The sequence below is a fragment of the Bos javanicus genome, chromosome 2, assembly GCF_032452875.1.
Source record: "Bos javanicus breed banteng chromosome 2, ARS-OSU_banteng_1.0, whole genome shotgun sequence".
NCBI lineage: Eukaryota > Metazoa > Chordata > Mammalia > Artiodactyla > Bovidae > Bos > Bos javanicus.
The window spans coordinates 42,129,254-42,155,183 of record NC_083869.1 but is presented as its reverse complement, the minus strand read 5'-3'; the positions used below and the strand labels follow the sequence as shown (position 1 = coordinate 42,155,183).

The window sequence follows — 25,930 nt, the reverse complement described above, 5'->3', positions numbered from 1 at the left end:
GTGGTAACTTTGGGGGTGCCATATTTTGCTTACCTTCAAAAAAAAGGATGACAACTTTTCATGGAAATAATATGTAAAATAATGCATGTTAAGCTATCTTTAGTAATATATCTTAAGCTTCGTAAAATGATTTTGCATTGTTAGCAATCTCATTTTGGCTCAGTGGGATTAATAGATATATTGAAGTAGACTTGAAAAGGATGTTTGAGAGAATGTTATATATATTTATTTCTGTTAAGTTTCTGTGAAATTTTGATTGAATCAAATTGAGGCTTGTGATGGTGCTTTGGTCAGAGGTTATGTTGTTTATTTCATTGTTACCAAGGGATAAACTCTGGGTCAAGGCAGTGTTCAGAACTGAATCATTTAGCACTTCACATAATAAGTTCAAGCTGTTTATATTGCAGTAGAAGTACTATGAGAAATGAAAAATGTATGGGTAGAAACAAATACACAAAATTATGAGGAAACTAAAGTCTGTTTCTCTAGCTGAATTTGTCTTTGGCAAAATAACTAGAATCAGTAAAATGATAAAATAATATGAATTACTACTATAAAAATAGTGTAATTTAATTACAAAAATGTTGCTCATGAACTTTGGTGACTACAAATAAATCTGTAAACATTCACACATGGGTTTTTATGTGAACAAAGCTAGTGGAGGTGATGGAATTCCAGTTGAGCTATTTCAAATCCTGAAAGATGATGCTGTGAAAGTGTTCCACTCAATATGCCAGCAAATTTGGAAAACTAAGTAGTAGCCACACGATTGGAAAAGGTCAGTTTTCCTTCCAATCCCAAAGAAAGGCAATGCCAAAGAATGCTCAAACTACCGCACAATTGCACTCATCTCACACGCTAGTAAAGTAATGCTCAAAATTCTCCAAGCCAGGCTTCAGCAATACGTGAACCGTGAACTTGCAGATGTTCAAGCTGGTTTTAGAAAAGGCAGAGGAACCAGAGATCAAATTGCCAACATCCGCTGGATCATGGAAAAAGCAAGAGAGTTCCAAAAAAACATCTATTTCTGCTGTATTGACTATGCCAAAGCCTTTGACTGTGTGGATCACAATAAACTGTGGGAAATTCTGAAAGAGATAGGAGTACCAGACCACCTGACCTGCCTCTTGAGAAACCTATATGCAGGTCAGGAAGCAACAGTTAGAACTGGACATGGAACAACAGACTGGTTCCAAATAGGAAAAGGAGTATGTCAAGGCTGTGTATTGTCACCCTGCTTATTTAACTTATATGCAGAGTACATCATGAGAAATGGCTGGGCTGGAAGAAGCCCAAGCTGGAATCAAGATTGCTAGGAGAAATATCAATAACCTCAGATATGCAGATGACACCCCCCTTATGGCAGAAAGTGAAGAGGAACTAAAAAGCCTCTTGATGAAAGTGAAAGAGGAGAGTGAAAAAGTTGGCTTAAAGCTCAACATTCAGAAAACGAAGGTCATGGCATCTGGTCCCATCACTTCATGGGAAATAGATGGGGAAACAGTGTCAGACTTTATTTTGGGGGGCTCCAAAATCACTGCAGATGTTGATTGCAGCCATGAAATTAAAAGATGCTTACTCCTTGGAAGGAAAGTTATGACCAACCTAGATAGCATATTGAAAAGCAGAGACATTACTTTGCCAACAAAGGTCTGTCTAGTCAAGGCTATGGTTTTTCCAGTGGTCATGTATGGATGTGAGAGTTGGACTGTGAAGAAAGCTGAGGGCCGAAGAATTGATGCTTTTGAACTGTGGTGTTGGAGAAGACTCTTGAGAGTCCCTCGGACTGCAAGGAGATCCAACCAGTCCATTCTGAAGGAGATCAATTCTGAGTGTTCATTGGAAGGACTGATGTTGAAGCTGAAACTCCAATCCTTTGGCCACCTGATGCGAAGAGTATAGAGCTATGTGTAATAGATATAACTATAAAATTTGTAGGAGAAAATCCAGTGACTTAAGGTTGCTAAAACATTTCTAGCAGAACACATATAAGCAAACAATAAAGGAAAAAGACATTGATAAATTGGACTTGATAAAAATTTTGAATTCTGTTTTTCAAAAGATACTGTTAAGGAAGAAAATATCACAAAGTGGCAGAAAATATTTGCAAAACAGTATCTAATAATGGGCTTTATCTAGAGTACATAAAGAGCCCCTATAATTTTATGAGATGACAGAATACCCAAGTGAAACAAACGGCAAAAATTTTGACCAGCACTTCACAAGAGAAGATCATTTAATGGCACATAAACAGATAAGCACATAAACAGATGCTCAACATAATACCATTAGGGAGGATCAAGTTTTATTCAAAATAAAAACATACATGTACTAAAGTGGCAGAAGTCAAAAGACTAAAAATACCAAGTTCTGACTAGAATGCAGGGCAAATAGATATTTCATTATTTGCTGGTGAAGATGGAAAAAAGACTCATTTTGGAACTTCTTGTAAATTTAACCGTATACTTACCATATTTTCTACCAATCCGGTTCTTTAATATTTTATCAGGAGGGTGTGTCCACACAAATACCCATATGCAGATGTCTATATCTGCTTTATTTTTAACACCTAACAATTGAAAATGATCAAATGCCCACTAACTGGTGAATGAATTAAATTTTGATATGTACTTAGAAATACTACTTAATAAATAAATACACAAAGAAACATGGATAAATATCAAAAACATCATGTAAGATAAAGGCAGACACACAAAAATAGAAAACTGAATAGTGTGCAATTCTATTTTATATGAAATTCTAGAATAGTAAAAATATAGGAACACAAGACAATTATAGTGGTTGTTGGGCTGGAAGTGAGAAGCAGATTTTCTGCAAATGAGCACTTATGAAACTAATTGAAATCCAGACTTCAGAGTAGTCTATATTTTGATTTTGGTGGTGATTATATCTGTATGTTTTTGTGGTTGTTCACTCGCTCAGTCGTGGCTGATTCTTTGAAATCCCATGGCCTGCAGCACAACAGGCTTCCCTGTCCTTCACCATCTCACAGAGCTTGCTCAAACTCATGTCCATTGAGTTGGTTGTGCCATCCAACCATGTCATTTTCTGTTGTTCCCTTCTGCTCCTGCCTTTAATACTTCCCAGCATCTTGGTCTTTTCCAATGAGTTTGTTCTTCGCATTAGGTGGTCAGACCTTTGGAGATTCAGATTCAGCATCAGTCCTTCTAGTGAATATTCAAGGTTGATTTCCTTTAGGATTGACTGGGTTGATCTCCTTGCAGTCCAACATACTTTCAAGAGTCTTCCCCAACACCACAGTTCAAAAGCATCAATTATTTAGCACTCAGCCTTCTTTATTGTCCAACTCTCACATTCATACGTGACTACTGGAAAAACGATAGCTTTGACTATATGGACCTTTGTCAGCAAAGTAATGTCTCTGCTTTTGAATATGCTGTCTAGCTTTGTCAATGCTTTTCTTCCAAGGAGCTAATTTCTTTTAATTTCATGGCTGAAGTCACCATCTGCAGTGATTTGGAGTCCCAGAATATAAAGTCTGTCACTCTTTCCACTGTTTCCCCATCTATTTGCCATGAAGTGATGGGACCAGATGCCATGATGTTCATTTTTTGTATGTTGAGTTTTAAGCCAGCTTTTTCACTCTCCTCTTTCACTACCATCAAGAGGCTCTTTAGTTCCTCTTCATTTTCTGCCATAAGGATGGTTTCATCTATATATCTGAGGTTATTGATATATCTCCTGACAATCTTGATTCCAGCTTGTGCTTCATCCAGCCTGGCATTTTGCATGTCGTATTCTGCATATACTTATATAAGCAAGAAGACAATATGCAGCCTTGATGTACTCCTTTCCCAATTAGGAACCAGTCCGTTGTTTCATGTTCAGTTCTAACTGCTGCTTCTTGATCTGCATACAGGTTTCTCAGGAGGCGGGTCAGGTGGTCTGGTATTCCTATCTCTAAGAATTTTTCACAGTTTGTTGTGATCCACACAATCAAAGGATTTAGCGTGGTCAATGAAACAGAATTAGATGTTTTTTTTTCTGGAATATCTGTATACATTTGTCAAAACTAATCTTAATAAGGATGAATTTTATCACAGGTAAATTATATTAATATATCTGATTTAAAAATCTTTAATAGGATAAACGGAATAAGCATCAAACAATCCAATTCTTGACCAAATTATCATAACTTCTCATAGTAAAGCCCTATTTAGTTCAGTATTTATTACCCTCTACAAGGTTTGCAAGAGAAATATCAACAATCTCAGATATGCAGATGATACCACCTTAATGGCAGAAAACAAAGACAAACTAAAGAGCCTGTAGGTGACAGCTTAAAACTCAGCAATCTAAAATCTACAATCATGGCATGCAGTCCCATCACTTCATAGCAAATAGAAGGGGAAAAAGTGGAAGCAGTGACAGATTTTATTTTCTTGGGCTCCAAAACATCACCGTGGATGGTGACTACTTGCTCCTTGGAAGAAAATCGATGACAAACATAGACATAGACATCACTTTGCTGACAAAGGTCTGAATAGTCAAAACTATGGTTTTTCCAGTAGTCATGTATGGATGTGAGAGTTGGACCATAAAGAAGGCTGAGTGCCAAAGAATTGATGCTTTTGAACTGTAGTGCTGAAGAAGATCCTTGAGGGCTCATTGGACAGTGAGAATATCAAACCAGTCAATCCTAAAGGAAATCAGTCCTTCATGTTTACTAGATGGACTGATGCTGAAGCTCCAATAATTTGGCCACCTGATGTGAAGAGCTGACTCATTGGAAAAGACCCTGATGCTTGAAAAGGTTAAGGGCAGGAAGAGAAGGGGGCGACACAGGATGAAATATTGGATGACATCACAGACTTGGACATGAGAGTGAACAAACTCTGGGAGATGGTGAAGGAAAGACAGGGAAACCTGGTGTGTTGCAGTCCTTGGGGTTTCAAAGAGTCGGACCCAACTTAGCAACAACAAGTGTGCCTTTCAGCAAAAATTTGTAAAGCATGTCAAAAGGCAAGATAAAACACAGTCTGAACCAGTGTCATCATTAGAATCAGACTGAGATATTTATGATATTGTATCATACACCTTAGTGGAAAAAAGTAGATTGCATGCAATATCTCTTCGATAATGTCAGCATATAAAAACTGTGACAAAAATTTAAAAGGAGATATTATAAATTAAAAACACAGTAAAAGAAGAGTGCATTTAATGTGCTCCTACTAGACTTAACCAAAGAAACAAAAAATAACCTTGAAAATAGGACACTAAAAATTACTCAAACTGAAATGCAAAAGAAAAAAGTTAGGATAATCTTAAACAAAAAAAGAGAAACTGTGATGGCCAAGACTGTAAGACCAAGTAAAAAATGCAATACTTGTGTAATTGGAATAACAGAAGGCAAAGAAAAGGAAGACAAACAGTTAAAATATTTAAATATTTTTCCATAAACCACAGATACCACAAGCTTAGAGAACACAAATAGGATAAATAACAAAAAATACATACCTAGGCGTTTTATATTAAAATTGCAGAAAACCAAAGAGAAACAAAATTTTGAAGGCAGCAATAGAGGGGGAAATACATAATAAAGGATTAAGACTTACAGCAAACTGCTCATCAGGAACCACATTAGAGTGCAGTGAAATCATTAGTGTTGGAAAAAAGTAGAAAAAACAAAGTAGACTTCTGTATCTAATGAATTTTCTTCCAGTAGTGAAAGTGAAATAAACATTTTCTCAAAAACATTGGAAATTGATTGCTTACAGACTTGTAAGAAATTTTGAAAAAAGTTCTTGTAAGGAAGTAAAATAACATGTCAGAAAGTTGCTTCTACATAAAGGAAATGTGTCAGAAAAGAAAGAAATGAATATCAGTATATTGATAGTGTTCTACAAGCAAAAAATCTATTTTTATAAATGAAGACCATGAGAGATAGAGGTGGTATCTATAGGAACATCTGAGATTTCAAGAAAAAAATCAGTTGAAAATGGGACCATGATTAAGTGACACATGGAGATGCATAGGTCAGCTTGGATGATGTCAACTTATAGAAAGCAATTTTTGTCATGTGAATATAAAATGCATTTCCATAATGTCCTCTATTGAACTGTGTAGGGGACTGAAGGTAATTGTTTCCTTGTTGGTGCCCCTACAAAACCTCAGTGTAAGCTCAGCTCTTTGCCAGATAGAACTCAAAATAACAAATATAACATTCATAGTATTTGACTAAATATTTGTAGTTTATAAATCAATATTGAATTCTCAAATGAAATATATTTTCCCCTTAGAACTTCCTTGTATCTCAGATTGTAAAGAATCTGCATTGCAGGAGACCCGGGTTCGATCCCTGGGTTGGCAAGATCCTCTGGAGAAGGGAATGGGAATCCGCTCTAGTATTCTTGCTTGGAGAATCCAATGGACTGAGGAGACTGGTGGGCTACAGTCCATGGAGTCACAAAGAGTCGGATATACCTGTGCAACTAACACTATTATTACTACTACTTAGAATAAACAGTGGGAGAAGGCAATGGCACCCCACTCCAGTACTCTTGCCTGGAAAATCCTATGGACGGAGGAGCCTGGTAGGCTGCAGTCCATGGGGTCGCTAAGAGTTGGACCCGACTGAGCAACTTCACTTTCACTTTTCACTTTCACGCATTGGAGGAGGAAGTGGCAACCCACTCCAGTGTTCTTGCCTGGAGAATCCCAGGGACCGTGGGGTCTGTTGGGCTGCTGTCTCTGGGGTCGCACAGAGTCGGACACGACTGAAGCAACTTGGCAGCAGCAACAGCAGCAGAATAAACAGTACAATGAAATACATAATACCCATTTTTAGGGCCAAATCAAAAAGGATAAAACATCTAGTAGTGGTAAAGATGTGGGACAACTGGAACTCTCATACTCTGCTGGTAGGGATATGATTTGAGGAAAGGTTTGCAATTTCTTATCAATTTGAAAATACTCTTAGCATACAATCCAGCAGTTTTCTTCCTAAGTATTTACTAGAGAGAGATGACTACTGATAAACTCAACAATACAGATGTATCTTAAAGATCTGCTGAGAGAGAGGGGTCAGACACAAAAAGGCTACATACTGTATCATTTTATTTGTACAGATGCTACAAAAACAAATCTGAACTCTAGTAACAGAAGACATATGACAAGTCTGAGCATCTGTGACTGGAAGGAGCACATGGCAACTTTGAGAATGATGGGTATTCTGTGTTTTGACTGGAAGAATGGTTAAATAGGTATATACATTTGTTATAATTCAATGAACTGTACACACAATGAGTGTATTTTATTGATTTAAGTAATATTTCAATAAGATTAGTTTTGAAAAATATATTTTAACTATGGGGGGGAGCAAGAATTAACCTTAAAACTATTGGCATTTCTGGATTTTCTTTTTTCCCCCCTTTTAACCTAAGTATCGGCATAATTAGAATCTAATTCATTATCTTAAGAGATATTTATCATCTAAAGGAGGGCAATCTCTTTTATACAGGTGATAGGGAAGTTAGCTATATTTGTATATAATAAGTATATGGATATGATTTTAAAAAGAGAGATACAACATTCCAGGTTTCTAGTCAGGGGGAATATGCTCACGGGATTGGATCAAAAGATTGAGCATAAAATTCAGGTACATTTGTCATTATGTACTAAACTGATTTACCTACTCTGATGCAGTAAGGTTTGCTTTTTTATATTTTGTTATAGGTCTGTGCCCAATTAGCAATATGCAAATTAAGCCGCTGTGTAAAGGGACTTTATGTTTCCTGCAGAAGTCATTACATAATTATCAGAATCATTTGTAAGGACGAAATATTTGGACGTATTAACTGCCTGTGCTTTGTCACAAGCCAGAAAAGTCACGGCATTTGAAAGTAGTCAAATATATACACTATTCTGTTAATACAATATATCTCTCACTTGTAGAGAAAATTTATTTTTCTACAGATATGAATTTTCTGATTTAACATGAATGATCAGTTCAGTATGAAAGAGGGACATTTTAAATCAGTGACCATGAGATTAAACTGATTAAGGGAGAAATACTGTGCTCTCAGAATTATTCAGTAGAATTTGGTGCCTTTAGATTGATTTTAAATATACAGCATGTGTGCTGTGTTTAGTCGCTCAGTCATGTCCAGCTCTTTGCGACCCCATGGACTGTAGATCTCCGTGCTCCTCTATCCATGGGGATTCTCTAGGCAAGGAATACTGGAGTGGGTTGCCATGCTGTCCTCCAGGGGATCTTCCCAACCCAGGGCTTGAACTCAGAACTCCCACACTGCAGGCAGATTCTTTACCATGTGAGCCACCAAGGAAGCCCAACATACAGGTAATTTCAGCCAAATGTGAGATTCTGATTAAATTTTGGATTGCTCTGGTTTCAAACAAATAATTAAAGTAACCACATTAAAAAGAATGTCATGTAAACTTTTCTGGAAGATTTTGGGCTAATAAGCTATGCGTGTGTGTGTGTGTGTGTGTGTATGTGTATGTATAAATAGCACAGTCTCTGAGGTTAAGCTGCCTGGTTTGGATCAGGACTTATGAACTGGTCAAACTTTGACATTATTTAAGCTTTCTGTATTACTTCTTCCATGAAATTGGAATGGTGATAACTAGTGTACATTTTATTAACTTGTTATGCAGATTAAGTGAGTTAATGTATATAATATGCTAAGAACAGTGCCTAGCACATGAACACAGCTTATGTTAGGTGAAAGCACAGAATGCTTTCACTTAGTGATACCACATTCTTACTTATAAGGAAGAAAATGTACCATCGTCACCATTGCAAGGCCTGTTTTGTTCTTGTTTATATTAAACAGTAACACAACTTTCCGATGAAAATGTTCTAGCGGTACTGGTAAGAAAGATATAATAGAGAAAAATGAAAACTCTTGGTGGGTGAAGCATAACTGTGGAATATATAAGATTAAAGAAACACTAGGGTAGAATTTTTTTTCTCTATTCTTCATTGACATATGCCAGGCATCTCAAATAGAAGCTGGCATATTAAAGTCAGTAAATGTTTGTTGAATTAAATTGAAATGAATATGAGGAGATGGGTTTGTCATATTTTGCACTTAAAAGATTTAAACATTCAACTGTATCAGAACAATTATAACTCAACACGCAAGACACATAAAATAGAAATTGTTTAATAAAATACCATCCCACATTTAAAAAAGGAAATCTGTATGAACCATATAATTTGTAGGTAGAAAGGAAGACTACAAAATGTCTTGATAAGTCTTTGGGAATCTCACAAGACAAAGAGAAATTAACGGTAATTCACATTACATGAGAAAAAATGGGGGAAAAGGAAAAAACTCTAGGGAGAAAATTTTTATTGATCTGTGAAGTTCCCAGTGTACTCTATGGGAAATATATCCTGAACCTTGCACAGTTAAACTTGACAAAATTTGGTTCCATATACCCTGCTTCCTTTTTATTTCTAATCTGCATAGTTTAAAATGATCAATATGAATAGAGATTACTATTAACTAATTATTAGTTAATTATTTAACTAATAATTAGTTAATATTTAATTAATTAATAATTAATTTAGTTAATAATTATTTAACTAATTAAATAATTAGTTAATAGTAATCTTTATTAGTTAAATAGAGATTAGTTAATAGTAATCTCTATTAATTAAATAATTAGTTAATAAGTATAGCTCTGCCTTGCACTTCTACTTAAGCTTGCTTTAAATTCATGGAAATATCTTTTAATAAGATCAGAATGCTTCCACCTAATGATGCTATATTCTTTCTTATAAGGAAGATAATGTACCATCTTCACCATCTCAAGCTGTGGACCCTACCTAAGTAGTCTTCAATGACTGAATAAATTCTGTCAGTTAATACAAGGCAATAATAAGTTGCTGCTATCACATGATTCTGCTTTGTTGGATGTGATATTAAATATGTGAAGGAACTTTATTGCATTACTCTACCTGCTCTGTTTTCTCATCAATCTATTTTTCTTTTTCTCGAGACACTTTTTATCATAGTATCATAAAATATCAATAAGATCATAAAGGTGAACTTGCAACACATTTGCAAGCTAAACTCTGTTTTGAAACTTGAGTAAGTGAGGTAAAGAAAATACTCTTGCTCTAAAGAATTCTCTGTTGAAAACACTCTTGTGCATTCAAATTTCTAACCTTGAGCTATTGTGAGTCTTAATTTTATAATATATGTAAGTGTCTGGAATGAATGCAAGTCAATATAGCAAAACAGATGATACATATAAGCTATCCAGATTAACTTTTTTCATCCAATTGGTCTCCCATTTGAGACTGTTTGAATTAGTGCAATATAGGGGGAAAAAAAAATAAAACAAACAAAAAAAATAAAATAAAACAGAGGCCAGAATGAAGAAACAGAGCTGGAAGGAACAATATCTAAAGGATAGTGAAATGATTTTTGCTGTGCTGCTATGGAAGATGAACTAAAATTTGATCAATAAGCAATCTCAAAGTCCACTTATTAAAAAACTCATAGTTTCACTTAAAAAAAGGAAGCAAAAAACCCCACTTCATTTCAAAATCACTAGGGTAATTTGCTTCTTTGAACTATAAAATAAGAACGGTAATAATTCAAATCAGTTCATTCATGCAGAGGAATAAATATAAAATAACTGAAAATAAAACAATATAATGATACATATTAAAATAATTGCCCCTTCCCAGTAGAAGGAATAAAAACCTATTAACCAAAAATTGCAATGAAATTGCCTATTGGATGACATTAACTTAAACAAATTTTAAAGTTTTTTCCTAAAATGACTGCTATTACTTATTCCTGTAGAAAACTGGATCTATTACAAATGTTGAAGGCAGCAATGCCAGAGTAAACTTCTTTTCCTTCAGGTTAAAATAATTTCATGGGAAAAATTACTCAAGATTCATAGTTACCTCAAAACTCAAGTCTTAGTGCACAATCTCCATAAATAAATTCTAACCTCAGGTTTGTAAATAGTAGAGGATTAAACTAGAAATGTGTATGTAATGAAAATTAAACTCTTTGATAGGTAGTCATGAAAAGGAGATAATGAAATTAAATATGAAATAAAAAAGTGTTATCGGTAAATATATTTTTAAAATGACCATTCCCCCAAATCTGTATATATGTTTATGGGTATGCATGCTGTTAAGTCACTTCAGTCGTGTCCAACTCTGTGCTACCCCATAAATGGCAGCCCACCAGGCTCCTCCATCCCTGGGCCTCTCCAGGCAAGAACACTGGAGTGGGTTGCCATTTCCTTCTCCAATGCATGAAAGTGAAAAGTGAAAGTGAAGTCGCTCAGTCACGCTGACTCTTAGCGACCCCATGGAATGTCCGTGGGATTTTCCAGGCAAGAGTACTGGAGTGCGTTGCCATTTCTCCATTGGGTATGCATATGTTTGCACAAATATATACGTATATGTGTGTATATGCATACATATATATACTATATATATATTATATACAGTCAGGTAGAATGTTAAGGATTTTAAGAGTAAACTATAAAGAAATAAGAAGGAAGGGGGTCATTATTGTTTCTCAGGCTCAGATCACTGTCATTTTTTTTTATTGGGTCACTCTTTTAATCTGTAGCTCATCCAGGGGACTAAACATCCACAATTTGCCCTGGACATTATGATGTGACCAAAATTTTCTTTAACTAAAAGTTTAGATAATAAAAGCCAGGGTATATTTGGCAATATTTCATATAGATCTGATGAGTTTTAAGAAAGAAGGTGTTCATTTAAACATGTACCTTACTGGTGGTTGAACATTAGGTTGATTTTTATAATAGCCTTTAATTTTAAAGTTACCGTATATCTTTGGCACATACAGTAAATGCTTATTAAATGAGTGTTGATTTAGTCCTTGTGTATTTTGAATGGTGAGTTCCTGAAACATGTGGATTCTTGAAAATATTTGCAGTGTATGATAGATTTCTGAAACTTTGATGTGAAATGAAGTGAAAGTCGCTCAGTCGTGTCCGGCTCTTTGCAACCCCAAGGACTATACAGTCCATGGAATTCTCCAGGCAATGATACTGGAGTGGGTTGCCATGCCCTCCTCCAGGGCATCTTCCCAACCCGGCAATTGAATGCAGGTCTCCCACATCGCAGACAGATTCTTTACCAGCTGAGCCACAAGAGAAGCCCAGGAATACTGGAGAAGGTAGCCTATCCCTTCTCCAGCAGATCTTCCTGAGCCAGGAATCATACTGGGGTCTCCCGCATTGCAGGCAGATTCTTCACCAACCGATATATCAGGGAAATGTTGATAACATATTTGCATTATTAAACCATATTGCATTATTAAATATATGAAATAATATATTCAATTTAATTATATTGACTATTAAATAAGTCACCCTTTATTAAAGTATATTGTTAGTGTTTTGATTGTTTTTTATTATTATTAACAGAAAATGCCTGGAGACAATGAAAAACTCATAACTTAGAAAATTAATGCTAAGCAATAAGATTTTAATATCTGCAAACAAATGCAAAGATCAGCAGCTGGTTTATACAGATGGCCAATAAAATGCTGTAATGCCCAAAACGTAAGCAGTGGAGGCACGAGGCAGGTAGTGATTAGCTGTGTGATCAGTTAGCTTTTAGTTTGGGTAGAATATTGGACTTCTTTTTTCTTCTACCAGAAATTGTCTCCATAAAAAATAATTATCAAAATATTACATTTCACATCATGGTGCTTCTTGCAGCAAATTTACATCAGTTTATTTTGATGGCCTGAAATTATTGCTGGAGCTTCTGAAAAAAAAGATCTGCTTTAAAAATCAAATAACCATTTAGGTAATAGGAAATTTGAGTTCATTACTTAACAGCTAAATTAAAGAACTGATATAATTTCATTTTTCTGAATTTACTGATAAAAATGTGAGCTTCCTCTCAGGGTAACATCTGATCATTCTTACATGCAAGCCTTACAAGCCTTCAGTTTATCCCCATGATGTTTTTAGTGTCATAGAAATTGGCACTATTTCCTACTTCAAGGAATGCATTTTGATTAATACTTTAAGTAAATGAAACAAGAAATTTTACTTTCATGATTTGACTGTATGTGCCCCACCTTTCTAGTCTTCCTTTCTTGGTTTTTCTCCTCCCCCTACTCAAGCCCACTTACCATTCCACATCAGAATGCACACATATATACATTATGTTAACACACCATATTCCAATAAATGTGACTGTGGTTTTCAGCAAAGGCAGCAGAGCATGTCTGTCATTTGAACTTAATCCATATATTTGCCCTAAGAAACCCTATCCAGTAATTTTATATTTTTCTTGATATTATGCTATTAAGGCTAATCAGTAAGAAGGTCAACCCCATGCCTAGTGTCAAGATGTGAGTACCAAAAATGAAGTAGAACTTGCATAACAACCATCCAGTGATCACAACAGACAAACTTTTTTGACATCAAAATGTCTTGAGACCAGAAGAAATGCCTGTTACCACCACTGCATCTACAGTAATTTCCAAAATGTGTTGTACATACCTTATGTTACTTCATTGGAGTGAGAGAAGAAAATATTAGAATTTTTCTTTATTTTTTGTGTTACCGCAAATGTTTTAATTTGGTTTACTATAATATCTGTGTCAATCATCAACAAAAAATATAATTTATTGCAAATATATACTCATGCATTTTTTAAATTGATTGGAGAACATGATTGAAAAAATGTTGAAGACTGTTAAGAAAGTATATTATAGAGTTAAAGTGAAATTCAATCCAGAGAAAATGATAGGTTGAACCATAAACTTTGTCATGTAAGTGGGGAATTCACTACATCTCCCACATACCTTTTTAAACTTTAATCAGCAGGAAACAGATGACACTTTTAAGCAAGCCACCAAGGAGAGTATAATACAAGAGTTGTTTTCAAAAGAATCAACAGAGTTTGGAGAACACAACAAAAGATGGTTGTATATGGTGGCTCTTATCAGGGGTTAAGTCGCTACCACTTTGGACTTTAAGTGGAGGGGAGGAAGAGATTATATGAACTGATTAAAAAGTACATCTTTAGTTTGAGTACAGTCATTTGTACCTGTGACACAAGGGAGAAGTGAAGGAGTAAATGACTTAATTTTATTTTTGTCTTACTGTTCATCTTCTTATTGCTTACTTTCATTGGCCAAATTCAGTCTGAGGCCAGAGAATTCCACAGACCTAGTCCATTCAAATCACCCTCCTGGGACAGAGTTGGAGAAAGGTTAAGAGTTGAGTGTGAATCTGGAAGAACAAATGGAAAAGTTAATGCATTCCATTTCTTATTTTTTTCTCCCCCAGCATATGAGCTTTTTTAGATGAAAAATATATGTCCCAAGTATAAGGGATATGTAAATACCATCAACTACCATATTCTTATGAATTGATGTTCTATCATTTTCCCAAACAAAATCTAATATGTTAGTAAACCTCAGTGCTCCTTGTAAAAGGTAATCTAGAAAAAAAGTGTAGGGAAATGAATTAACATAAAATACAGTTGTTATAGTCTTATGATATAGAGCTGCTCATGAAGTCTTAGATGATAATTATATATCCTTTTAGCTACAATTATTCTATATGTATCCTAAGCTGTGTCAATAACTAGTCTGTACAGTATTCTATACCTGATGGTATGATCCTGTGTGATAAGCCTTGTTGATCTGCCTTTATTGTGTGCTCAGTTGCTCAGTCATGTCCTGACTCTTTGCAGCCCCATGGACTGTAGCCCGCCAGACTCCTTTGTCCATGAAATTTTCCAGGCAATAATAGTGGAGGGCATCACCGTTTCCTATTCTAGGGTATCTTCCTGACCCAGGAACCAAACCCATGTCTCTTGTGTCTCCTGAATTAGCAGGCGGATTCTTTACCATTAGCTCCACATGGGAAGCCTCTACCTTTATTGTGTTGCTCTATTATTCTATTACCCAGCCTATCACAGAAATGAGACACTCCAGAGTAACCTCTAGGTTCAGAAATTGTTCTCTTACCCACCCCTTATATGGCGGCAATCTCATTTTCTATTGGTGAATAACATCAATCACTTCAATCATGATGTGTTTCCTTTCTCTGCAGAGAAGGTTCAACAGCTTAAGGAGCTCATAAAGAGGGCAGACTCAATTTCAAATTTTGCAGAGCCTTGATTATGTTCTCTAGTGGAAGCATTTCCCCCCCCCCCATGGAAACTAGTATCCTTCTCCCCATAAAAGCTGGATTGTAGTGATAGAAATATTGCATCAGCGACTTTGCTAAAAGAGGCCATTTTTACATCCTCTTTTGGTTCCTGGACCTGTGCATTCTGTTTTAGGAGATACGACATCATGCATTGAATAGTGCTTTAAGGCACATGACATCCTGAAGGATGCCATCCCTAATCCACAAGATTTTGTCTCACCAATGTTGCTGTCATAGTCTTTAGCAGATTATTCCATTCTATCAAGTCCATTGAGAGCTTGGGAGCAGTCAGTTGTTTTTTTTTTTCTGCTGGACCCATAGTCATGTTTTATTCCCCCCCCCCCATAAATTATTTTCCCCAGTCTATGGTAAGATTATGTCAAAACCCAAGGAAAATAAAGATTTTGAAAGTCTACAAATGGTGGCACTGACAATATCATGACTGGAGAAGGCAGATCCCAGATATCTGTTTCTCCCTTTGAGAAGACATTTTTTTTTTTCCTGAAGTGATGAAAGCGATCTGATAGAATCTACCTCATATAAGTGGGGTCTTCCCAGGTGGTGCTAGTGGTAAAGAATTCTCCTGCCAGTGGAAGAGACCTAAGAGATGGATTTGATCTCTGGGTTGGGAAGATCCCCTGGAGGAGGACATGGAAACCCACTCCAGTATTCTTGCCTGGAGAGTCCCTTGGACAGAGGAGGCTGGCGGGCTACAGTCCATAGAGTTGCACAGTCTGACACGACTGAAGCGACTTAGCATAAGTGCATACAAGTTGGTCAACAATGGTGCCATATAAATGGCTTATATTATTGGCAGGTTGGGTGGTCATATCATATCAACAGTGTTGAGAAGTTCGTGTTATCAAACCAGTGTGCAGTCTTCATAAGTGTCATCATGACCTGTTAGTACCTTTCCCATTGAGCAAGCACTGGATTAACTGGGGGGAAAAAAAAAAGTGACAGCTATAGGAAGGATAATTCTGTCCATGTGATTATTGAGAGGCTCCTCTGCCATGGAGGATTCTCTGGAGGATTCCATGGGACCTGAATCTTCATCTCATTTGCACATTTCAAGGGAACCACTCATATACTCCTCCATCAAACCTCTTTGCCATTGATTTTCCAGTCTTGGTGTTTTTAGTCCCCTACAAATTGTCCAACTTGTTAGCCACAATTCATAAATGAATGTAGATTCCTAACTCAAACCATCTCTCTGTCACACAGTATTCAGCCAAATTTCCTCTCTGACTTTTTGCCTGATAGGGGTTTTCCTTTAAGTGAAGGTCGCTCAGTCATGGCCTACTCTTTGTGACCCCCTGGGCTATAGAGTCCATGGAATTCTCCAGTCTAGAATACTGGAGTTGGTATCCTTTCCATTCTTCCCAACCCAGGGATCAAACCCAGGTCTCCCACAGAACTGACCCTGAGTAGATGTGAGGTAACAGCTTTTAGCAAGTACCAGTAGATTCTTAGTTAATCTAGGCTTGTACCAATTTTTCCTTTATTAACTGGTCATAGGGCACTCCCCATGAAGTAAATTATTGTTGAGAAATGAGAGAACCAACTATCAGCAATCCCACAGAAAGGAAACCAGGGAAACAAATACCCCCGACTCATCCATCTCCTAATCCCTAATATCCCTCCATCTCCTATTCCCTAATGTCTATCCATTTCCTATTCCATAATATCCTTCAGTGCCTTCCCTACTAGAAATCAAAGGACAAGGGAACTTGGATGATGTGAGAGGTCAGCCACCCTTGGCACATCAGGCTGGAGTTGGTGTAGAGGAAGGCCGGTATGTATATATGTGCTCAGTTGTGTCTGACTCTTTGAGCCCCATGGACTTTAGCCCGCCCTGCTCCTCTGTCACGGAACTTCCCTTGTAAGAATTTCAAGGCATTGACTTTTCCAGGAAAATTCTAGGCAACAGTACTGGGGTGGGTTGCCATTTCCTAGTCCAGGAGATGTTCCCAACCAAAAGATCAAACCTGCGTCTCTTGCATCTCCTGAATTGGCAAGTGGGTTCTTTACCACCAGCACACCTGGGAAGCACAGAGGGAGGCCTCGTGGGCCAAATAAAGACACTCAACAAAATTGCAATAAAAAAACCCCACAATCCAGCAGGTGATGTAATTTTATGACTTAAAATACTTTAGGGTATTTGAGATAATCCATTTTTCTGCTCACAGTATTTTATAATTTTTAATTGCAGACCTCTATGAAGGATTTTTTTTGCTTCTAACATATGCAATCATAAGAACCTACCAAGTAATATTTGCCTCACATTTTCTGTGACTAATAGTAGCTAATAAATTTTGAGCATTATTGGACATCTTATACAGCTTCATAATAATTAAAATGTTACATTCAGAAATTATTTTAAAGATATGTCTTTACTGCCTCAATTAGATGCACAGTCAATGAATGCAGTGCTCTTTCATTTTTTGGCTAAAGTGGGTATATTTTTGTGCACTTAATGAATCACACATGTGATGATATATCACATGCTGAAAGTTTATTATTGTGTATCTTAGGAATAATTGTAATGTTCGGTAACCCAGGGGGCTTCTTTAAAATGGTCATTGGTCCACTGCAGTTTCACCTTACAAAGGGGGGTTTAAAGCCAAAATTGGTGCTTTTGTTTCCAAAGATTTTTATTTATTTATTTTTTTTGCCGTGTAGAGAGAGGTGGGAGGATGGGGAAATTTCCTATTTAAAGCTGAAAGTTAGGCTATTACTAGAGCTATTGGAAGCTGAAGACAATTTAAATACTGTGAATGAGGAAGCTCATTTTTAATGCAGGAGGAAATAGTTTCATGTTTCAACATTATTTTATCACTTTAGTGAACATTTTAAAAGTTGGATCCATGCTTCCAGGAAACATTTATGACTAACATATGCCTAACAACCTCTTAGCTGTACATAAGAATAGACATGTCGAGTGTTTTTTAAGGACGACTGTGAAAAGAAAGAGGAAAATATTGATACTAATATAAAAATTTGCTTCTTCCTAAAAAGGAACCAAGAATTTTGCTATTTGTCCCTATATGTATGTGGGTATGCTCTGTTGTGTCTGACTGTTTGCAACCCCCTGTAACTGGCAACTGTAGCCTGCCAGTATCATCTGTCCTTGGAATTTTCCAGGCAAAAATACTGGAGTGGGTTGCTATTTCCTTCTCCAGAGGTCTTCCTGGCCCAGGAATCTAACCCAGTGTCTCCTGAATTGGCAGGTAGATTTTTTGCCACTGAGACATTTGGGAAGCCTTTTAATTTTATTTTTTGTTCCTGCTCAGCTGCTCAGTGTTTCCCTTAATTCCTTAACTGTAAATTGTAGTGAAGCTCCTATGAGGAGTTTTTCTGCTAAAACAACCATCATTCTTTGATACTCTTCTACCTGCTTGTCATCTTATGTATATTAAGTAGCTTTCCTCCCTTCAGAAACTCCACTCAACACTGATCCCTTCTTTTTCATGCCCTAATATCTACTAACAATTTCAGTATCTGTCACTGTAAAAGCCATGTTATATCAATCATCACTGAAACCAGAGTTTTGGTTAATGCATGGCTGCAATCACCTTATTAGGTACAGTTGAACTGATTTAAAAATAAAGATGATACTAAAGAAAAAATGTAAAAGGTCTTCTAATGAACTACTGTTAGTCTCCCTTGACATATGTTTATATGTCACATAGTTTTTTTTATATAGAAATTGGCTTATTTTGTAACATTATTTCATGACCCCTTTCTTAAGTATAATATGAATATCTTTTACATTATTAAGTGTTCTATAGCATAATTTTAATTACCTTTTGTTTTCTGAATGTGACTATAACAGTGTATTTTGTATTTAAATATATATATTATTTAGCATAGTCTATATGTAGTACACACAGTATTTAACACAGTCTATCTATATGGAGAGAGAGAATTTGTACATTTTCTCCAGCATGTAAAAACACAAGATATTACTTTAATCATCTATGCCAGTAAAACTTTGTACATATCTTTATTTCCTTAGAATGTATTCTTATACAAGAATTCAGAGAAATAGTTTATAAGCTATGTTTGATTGTCTTTTACAGGATATTACACAAATGAATGATATGGGTATCTACTATAGTACATATAAGCATTGGCATATAAATTCCATTTATACAACACTAAAGTTATTTAAATATTTTATTTGTAGTTGCTCAGTTATGTATGATTCTTTTCAATCTCATGGACTGCAGCACCCCAGAATTTCCTGTCTTTAACTATCTCCTGGAGCTTGCTCAAATCATGTCCACTGAGTTGGCAATGCTATCTAATCATCTTATCCTCTGTCACTCCCTTCTCCTCCTGTCTTCAATCTTTCTCAGCATCAGGGTCTTATCCACTGAGTCAGTTCTTCACATCAAGTGGTCAAAGTATTGAGACTTCAGCATCAATCCTTCCAATGAATATTCAGGACTGATTTCCTTTAGGATTGACTGGTTGGATCTCCTTGCTGTCCAAGGGACTCTCAAGAGTCTTCTCCAACACCACAGTTCAAAACCATCAATTCTTTGCCACTGAGCCTTCTTTATGGTGCTGTTCTCACATCTGTACATGACTACCGTAAAAACCATAACTTTGATTATACAGATCTTTGTCAGCAAAGTGGTATCTCTGCTTTTTAATACACACTGTGTAGGTTTGTCATAGATTTTCTTCAAAGGATCAAGCGTCTTTTAATTTCGTGGCTACAATCACTGTCCTCAGTGATTTTGGAGCCCAAGAAAATAAAATCTGTCAGTGCTTCCACTTTTTTTCACATCTATTTGCCATGAAGCGATGGGACTGGATGCCATGATCTTAGTTGTTTGAATGTCAACATTCAAATATTTAATAGAAGAAGAATTATGGATAAGAAAGACAGATGCATGATTATAAGACTAATAGCTGCATATATTTAAGCAGTCATGCTTTGTATTAAGTTACTATCTAGAACCATTTGTAATAGTTAAACAAACTGCTCTTTTTATTAAAAGTTACAATTGGGATTTGAAATAGATTAGTTGCATACTCTGCTTTATTTAAATGGTTTCCTTAACAGTCTGCTTAGGATCTAATTTGTGATCTAATGAAACACTCTTCAGGCCATATTCTTTGCACATTTTAATTGTGTACCACTATCAGTAGGAATTTCTGAACTTGTGTTAATGTATCTAAATTTATTTATAATGCATAAATATAATATTCTCAACCTAAATATTAAATGGTAGTGAGGACTAATTTTTAATACAAAAGTAGATATGAAGTAGAGATTTTACATTTTTCAGTACCACATGGATAGTTTTATACACCAGAGTTCTCTGTCCGTGGTATTCCCCAGGCAAGAATACTGGAGTGAGTTGCCATTTCCTTCTCCAGGAAATCTTAACCCCAGGATAGAATCCATGTCTCCTGCATTAGCAGGCAGATTCTTTTACCACTGAGCCACCAGGGAAGCCTGATCTCTCACTTAGCTGGTGGAAAATGCTATCTTATTAATATCTAACAAGAGGCACTATCCTGTTGGATAGTAGCTAATATCTGCTGGACTTGACCCCATTTAAGCTTGCTATTTGCAACATTTTTACTGCATAAAAATCTAGTTACTGAAATTTAATTGGAAAAAACCAGAACACCACATATGGCCAAGGTAAAAATTAAAAAAAAAATATTGGCAGATGAATCAGATTTTTAGAAATGCATGGATTTTTCCAAAGGTGTAATAAATGAATTACTATTTCCACATTAAATAAAAAAATATATATATATATATTAAGCTATGTATTATAATATTGATACTATTATATTGATATTTGAAGTCTATTATGGCTTTCCTGGTAGCTCAGACTGTAAAGAATCCTCCTGCAATTCAGAAGAATTGGGTTTGATCCCTGGGTCAGGAAGATCCCCTGGAGGAGGAAATTGAAAACCATTCCAGTATTCCTGCCTAGAGAACTCCATGGGCATAGAAACCTGGCCGGCTACAATCCATGGGATCACAAAAAGTCGGACATAACTGAGCAACTAACACACAAGAGAAATGGGCCAAAGCAAAGATACACTGAGTTCCTTTATTTTAACAAGAATTATCCTTGATAAACTCAGTATCTGTGGCTTGACAAAAGAGCATGGGCCAGATAACACTGAATGGAAGGCAAAATGGTTTGGATAGTGAGACAGTGTCCCCAGTGCTAGCGTGATTCCTCATCTTCTGACTCTGCTACAAACACATTTATGATTGACAAGATGAAAAGTATTGTCTTAAGGAAATGATTTATTAGCAATGAAGTATGAATATTCAAAGATGAGAGAAATTAAAAGTCAAGATACTACATTTATTTCAGCTGACTATTTCAAACTGATAAAAACTAGAGAAGAGCTGGAGTGTATACAGAAATTAACAACTGAGTAGATCTGCAGATGGAAATACAATTTGAAAAAATTTGTTGGAAAGTATGCTATTCAGGATGACATTTAGATTTTGGTCCAATGTCATGCTTTTACCAGTATGCATCATATGTTACTATGTTCTTTAACATAATAAGTTTAAAAATGACCTAAATTTTTTTACTCAAGTTTTTTCTTTTCCCCCTAAATACAAGAATCTCTTTTTATTCTTTTCAAATAGACAGTGCTTGTTGTTAATTGGAAATTTCTTCAACTGAAAAAGTGTTCATAATGCAATGTACATAAGCAAATATTGCAGTTAATATGTTCCTTTTGGTAGACTGATCAGTTGGTTGATTTATATTTTGGGGTTTATCATTTTTATCAATGCAAATTCTATGATAAAATAAATCAAATTTAATCTATACAGTATGCACTATGTTGAAGAAAATGAAAAATATGTTATATATATATGTGCATATATAATGATTCTGCTTTTATATTTCAACCAGTTTTGTAGTGTCATTTTGGGTCAAGTTATCATTTAAGTGATTTAATCTTATAATTAGAAAGGATATAACTTCTAGCATAGTACTTAAAAAAATTTAATTGGAGGATAATTGCTTTACAATATTGTGTTGACTTCTGCTATTCAACAAGATGAATCAGCCTTAAGTACATACATGTCCCTTCCTTCCTGAACCTCCCGCCTCGACCCCATCCCTCTTGCACTGTTGGTGGGAATGTAAATTGGTAACAGCTACTATGGAGAACAGTATGGAGGTTACTTAAAAAACTAGGACAAAAACTACCATATCACCCACCAGTCTCACTACTGGGCATTTACTCTGTGAAAATAATAATTGAAAAAGACACATGTACCCCAGTTTTCATAGCAGCACTATTTACAATAGCTAGGACATGACAACATAGTATATTAATCTGTTTATACAGTCCAAACCAGGTTTGGAATTGGGCTATTTCCAATCATATTTAAGTGAAGTCAAGATATAATGTAGATTTAGTTGCCTTCTCTATTATATTTGCCTACCAAGACTTGAAAAGTAACACCAATACTTCAGTGACAGTTCTTTTTGTTTTTCGTTTTGACTGTGGAGGAGCATGGTATTTGGTGAGTGTGTGGGTGAATATTTTTTTTTTCTTTAAACTATGTAGGGGAGAAAAATAAACAGGTGAGAAAAAAAATTGAGGTTGTTATTTAAAGGTAATGGAGATACCTCATACTAAATTGCACAGTCTTTTCTATTTTTTGTTTATATTATTTGAAGAAGAAAAAAAAAACCTGTTTATTCTAGAAAGATGTATTCTGCCAGGTAAGAGCAGGAAAAGAAAAAGGCTTCTTCCACAGTATAATCACTTAGCATTTTTTTCTTGAGCAAGGTGAAAAACACCAATAAGTCTGCTCATGCATTAAAAAAAAAATTGTAAAATGTCAAATATGCATTCATTAGAGGCTATTATAGAAAAATATATTTAACTTTGGGGAGGAGACACTTAACCTGATACACATTAAGTTGTCATCTACATTTCACTAAGAAGCTGAGAGTAATTAAGGAGAATGTTAATATGTGCTTGCAAACTAGTTATAGGAATAAGGATCCTGTTTGTGACGATTTTATTTTTATTGATAGCACTGCAAGATTATACACTTACTCTGTCACTGACAAAACTATAATTTTCCTAATACTTAGCAAGGACATGGTTACAGCTTTGAATATATTACAAAAAACAAGTACTTCTATGTGCTGTAACTTGATCTTCATGCTCCACAATGATGTAGTTGAGCTCCATGATTTTCTACATAGACTAGAAGTCAATCCTATCTGTTTCGTAGTCTTGGTAGCATTGCATTGATGCTATTTTCTGCAATGTAATATATTTTTGTTGGAATTTATAGAGGACATTTTAAAGACCTATGAATGGTAAATGAATTACTTCCTTAACTTCTAAAAATTATAATTTTTTAAATCTCAAATTCTTTCAACTCTTTAATGTAATAAAAATCAAACATCCTTTTTTCCAGAAAAAAAACATTGACCCTATATTTTCTGACATTTAAAGTTATAGACCAGAATATGTAAAATATCTATTTATCTATCTCTACCAAACTAGATTGAGAATCTATCTTCTTATAGATACATATAGTTATAGATACAGATACAGACATATACATAAAATATCTGTTATCAATGGGTGGTATCATATAGCCTGATTAAATCCTTTGCTTCAGAATTAGATTCCTAAGGAAACTATAGAAATTCCTAATAATTTCTATGCAATCAAAACTTAAAAAAGTAAATCAGAGAAATGAAAAGTACTTGGAGACCTATCTAAGTCCACAGTCTAATCAGCAACACAACTTCACCCAAAGCCAGCTCCAACAACTCCATATGATTTTAGCGACAATAAACTTACTAACTCCTGAGGAAACATATTGCAGTTACAATTTTAATTGAACGTGATATACTTTTTCATAAAATTCCTGTCTTCATATCTACTTTTGCTTGTTAAAGTGAATGGAGTCTTCATTAGCTATAAGGTAATTTGTTTAATAGTTTGAAGTTGCATACAGATATCTTTTTCACTTTAAAATTTCCCAGTCCTTACCATTTTTCTACATATAAGAGGATTTACAGGCTAATCACCTTCCTGATACCCATACCTGAAGTTCCCCAGAGTGCCTAATCTCTTTTATAGTTTGGCTCATGGCATTACAAAGTCAGAGTAACCTTTCACAGAAAGTAATTGACTTGAAAATGTATTGTATATTAGCACCAGTAATATTAGTCTTGATGTTTTATAACTACGGTCAAATCAGAAAAAATTCTCCTTGTTGTGTTCTACCCTAGTTTTCACTGTATTTCATTATTTTATAACATTTTATAAAATGCTATAATTTATGGATTATTTCCACATACTTTGTATTCTTTAATTTCTTTTTATTAAAATATAATTGATTTACAATATTGTGTTAATTTTAGCTGTCCAGCATAGGGATTCAGTTTTTGGTTTTTTTTTTTTGCAGATTATAGTCCATCTTAGGTTATTATCACATTGGGTATAATGTCCTATACTCTACAGTAGTCATTGTTGCTTACCTGTTTTATGCATCAGTTCAGTTCAGTCTCTCAGTCGTGTCCGACTCTTTGCGACCCCATGAATCGCAGCACACCAGGCCTCCCTGTCCATCACCAACTCCCGGAGTTTATTCAAATTCATGTCCATCGAGCCGGTGATGCCATCCAGCCATCTCATCCTCTGTTATCCCCTTCTCCTCCTGCCCCCAATCCCTACCAGCATCAGGGTCTTTTCCAATGAGTCAACTGCATAGTAGTTTGTTAATCCCATAATCCTAACTTGTTCCTCTCCTCCTCTGTTACCTTTTTAGTAACCCTAAATTTATTTTCTATGTCTATGAATATGTTTCTGTTTTGCATGTACAAATTATGACCAACCTAGATAGCATATTGAAAAGCAGAGACATTACTTTGCCAACAAAGGTCCATCTAGTCAAGGCTATGGTTTTTCCAGTGGTCATGTATGGATGTGAGAGTTGGACTGTGAAGAAAGCTGAGCACCGAAGAATTGATGCTTTTGAACTGTGGTGTTGGAGAAGACTCTTGAGAGTCCCTTGGACTGCAAGGAGATCCAACCAGTCCATTCTGAAGGAGATCAACCCTGGGTGTTCTTTGGAAGGAATGATGCTAAAGCTGAAACTCCAGTACTTTGGCCACCTCATGAGAAGAGTTGACTCATTGGAAAAGACTCTGATGCTGGGAGGGATTGGGGGCAGGAGGAGAAGGGGACGACAGAGGATAAGATGGCTGGATGGCATCACTGATTCGATGGCCATGAGTCTGGGTGAAGTCCGGGAGTTGGTGATGGACAGGGAGGCCTGGCATGCAGCGATTCATGGTGTTGCAAAGAGTTGGACACGATTGAGCAACTGAACTGAACAATTGTATTATTTTTTAGATCCAAGATGTGATTAATATCATATGGTATTCATCTTTGTCTGTCTTATTTCATTAAGCATAGTATTTTCTAGGTCTATCTGTAATTTAGCAAAGGCAATATTTCATTCTTTTTATGGTTTAGCTATATATATGTATGCACATCTTCTTAATCCAGTCATGTATAGATGAGTACTTGGGTTGCTTCTGTCCTTTGGCTCATATAAATAGCACTGCTAGAACATAGGGGTGCATGAATCATTTCAAATTGGTATTTTAGTTTTTTCAGGATAAATAGCCAGGAGTGGAACTGTTGGATCACATGGTATTTCAATTTAAAATATATTTTAAAGTAATCT

General features: G+C 35.6%; 1 protein-coding gene across 7 annotated transcripts in view; it reads left to right on the top strand.

The window, feature by feature from the left end:
- The window catches only part of GALNT13 (polypeptide N-acetylgalactosaminyltransferase 13), a 655,101-nt gene that overhangs the window by 243,541 nt on the left and 385,630 nt on the right, over positions 1-25,930 (top strand). Inside the window, exon 1 of one of the 7 annotated variants that reach the window (XM_061437775.1) lies at positions 16,897-16,990. The exons of the other annotated variants lie outside the window; for them this stretch is intronic. The gene's annotated coding sequence lies outside the window, so the exon portion shown is untranslated. Of the gene's footprint in view, positions 1-16,896; positions 16,991-25,930 lie in introns of those variants that run through there. 7 annotated transcript variants of the gene reach the window in all.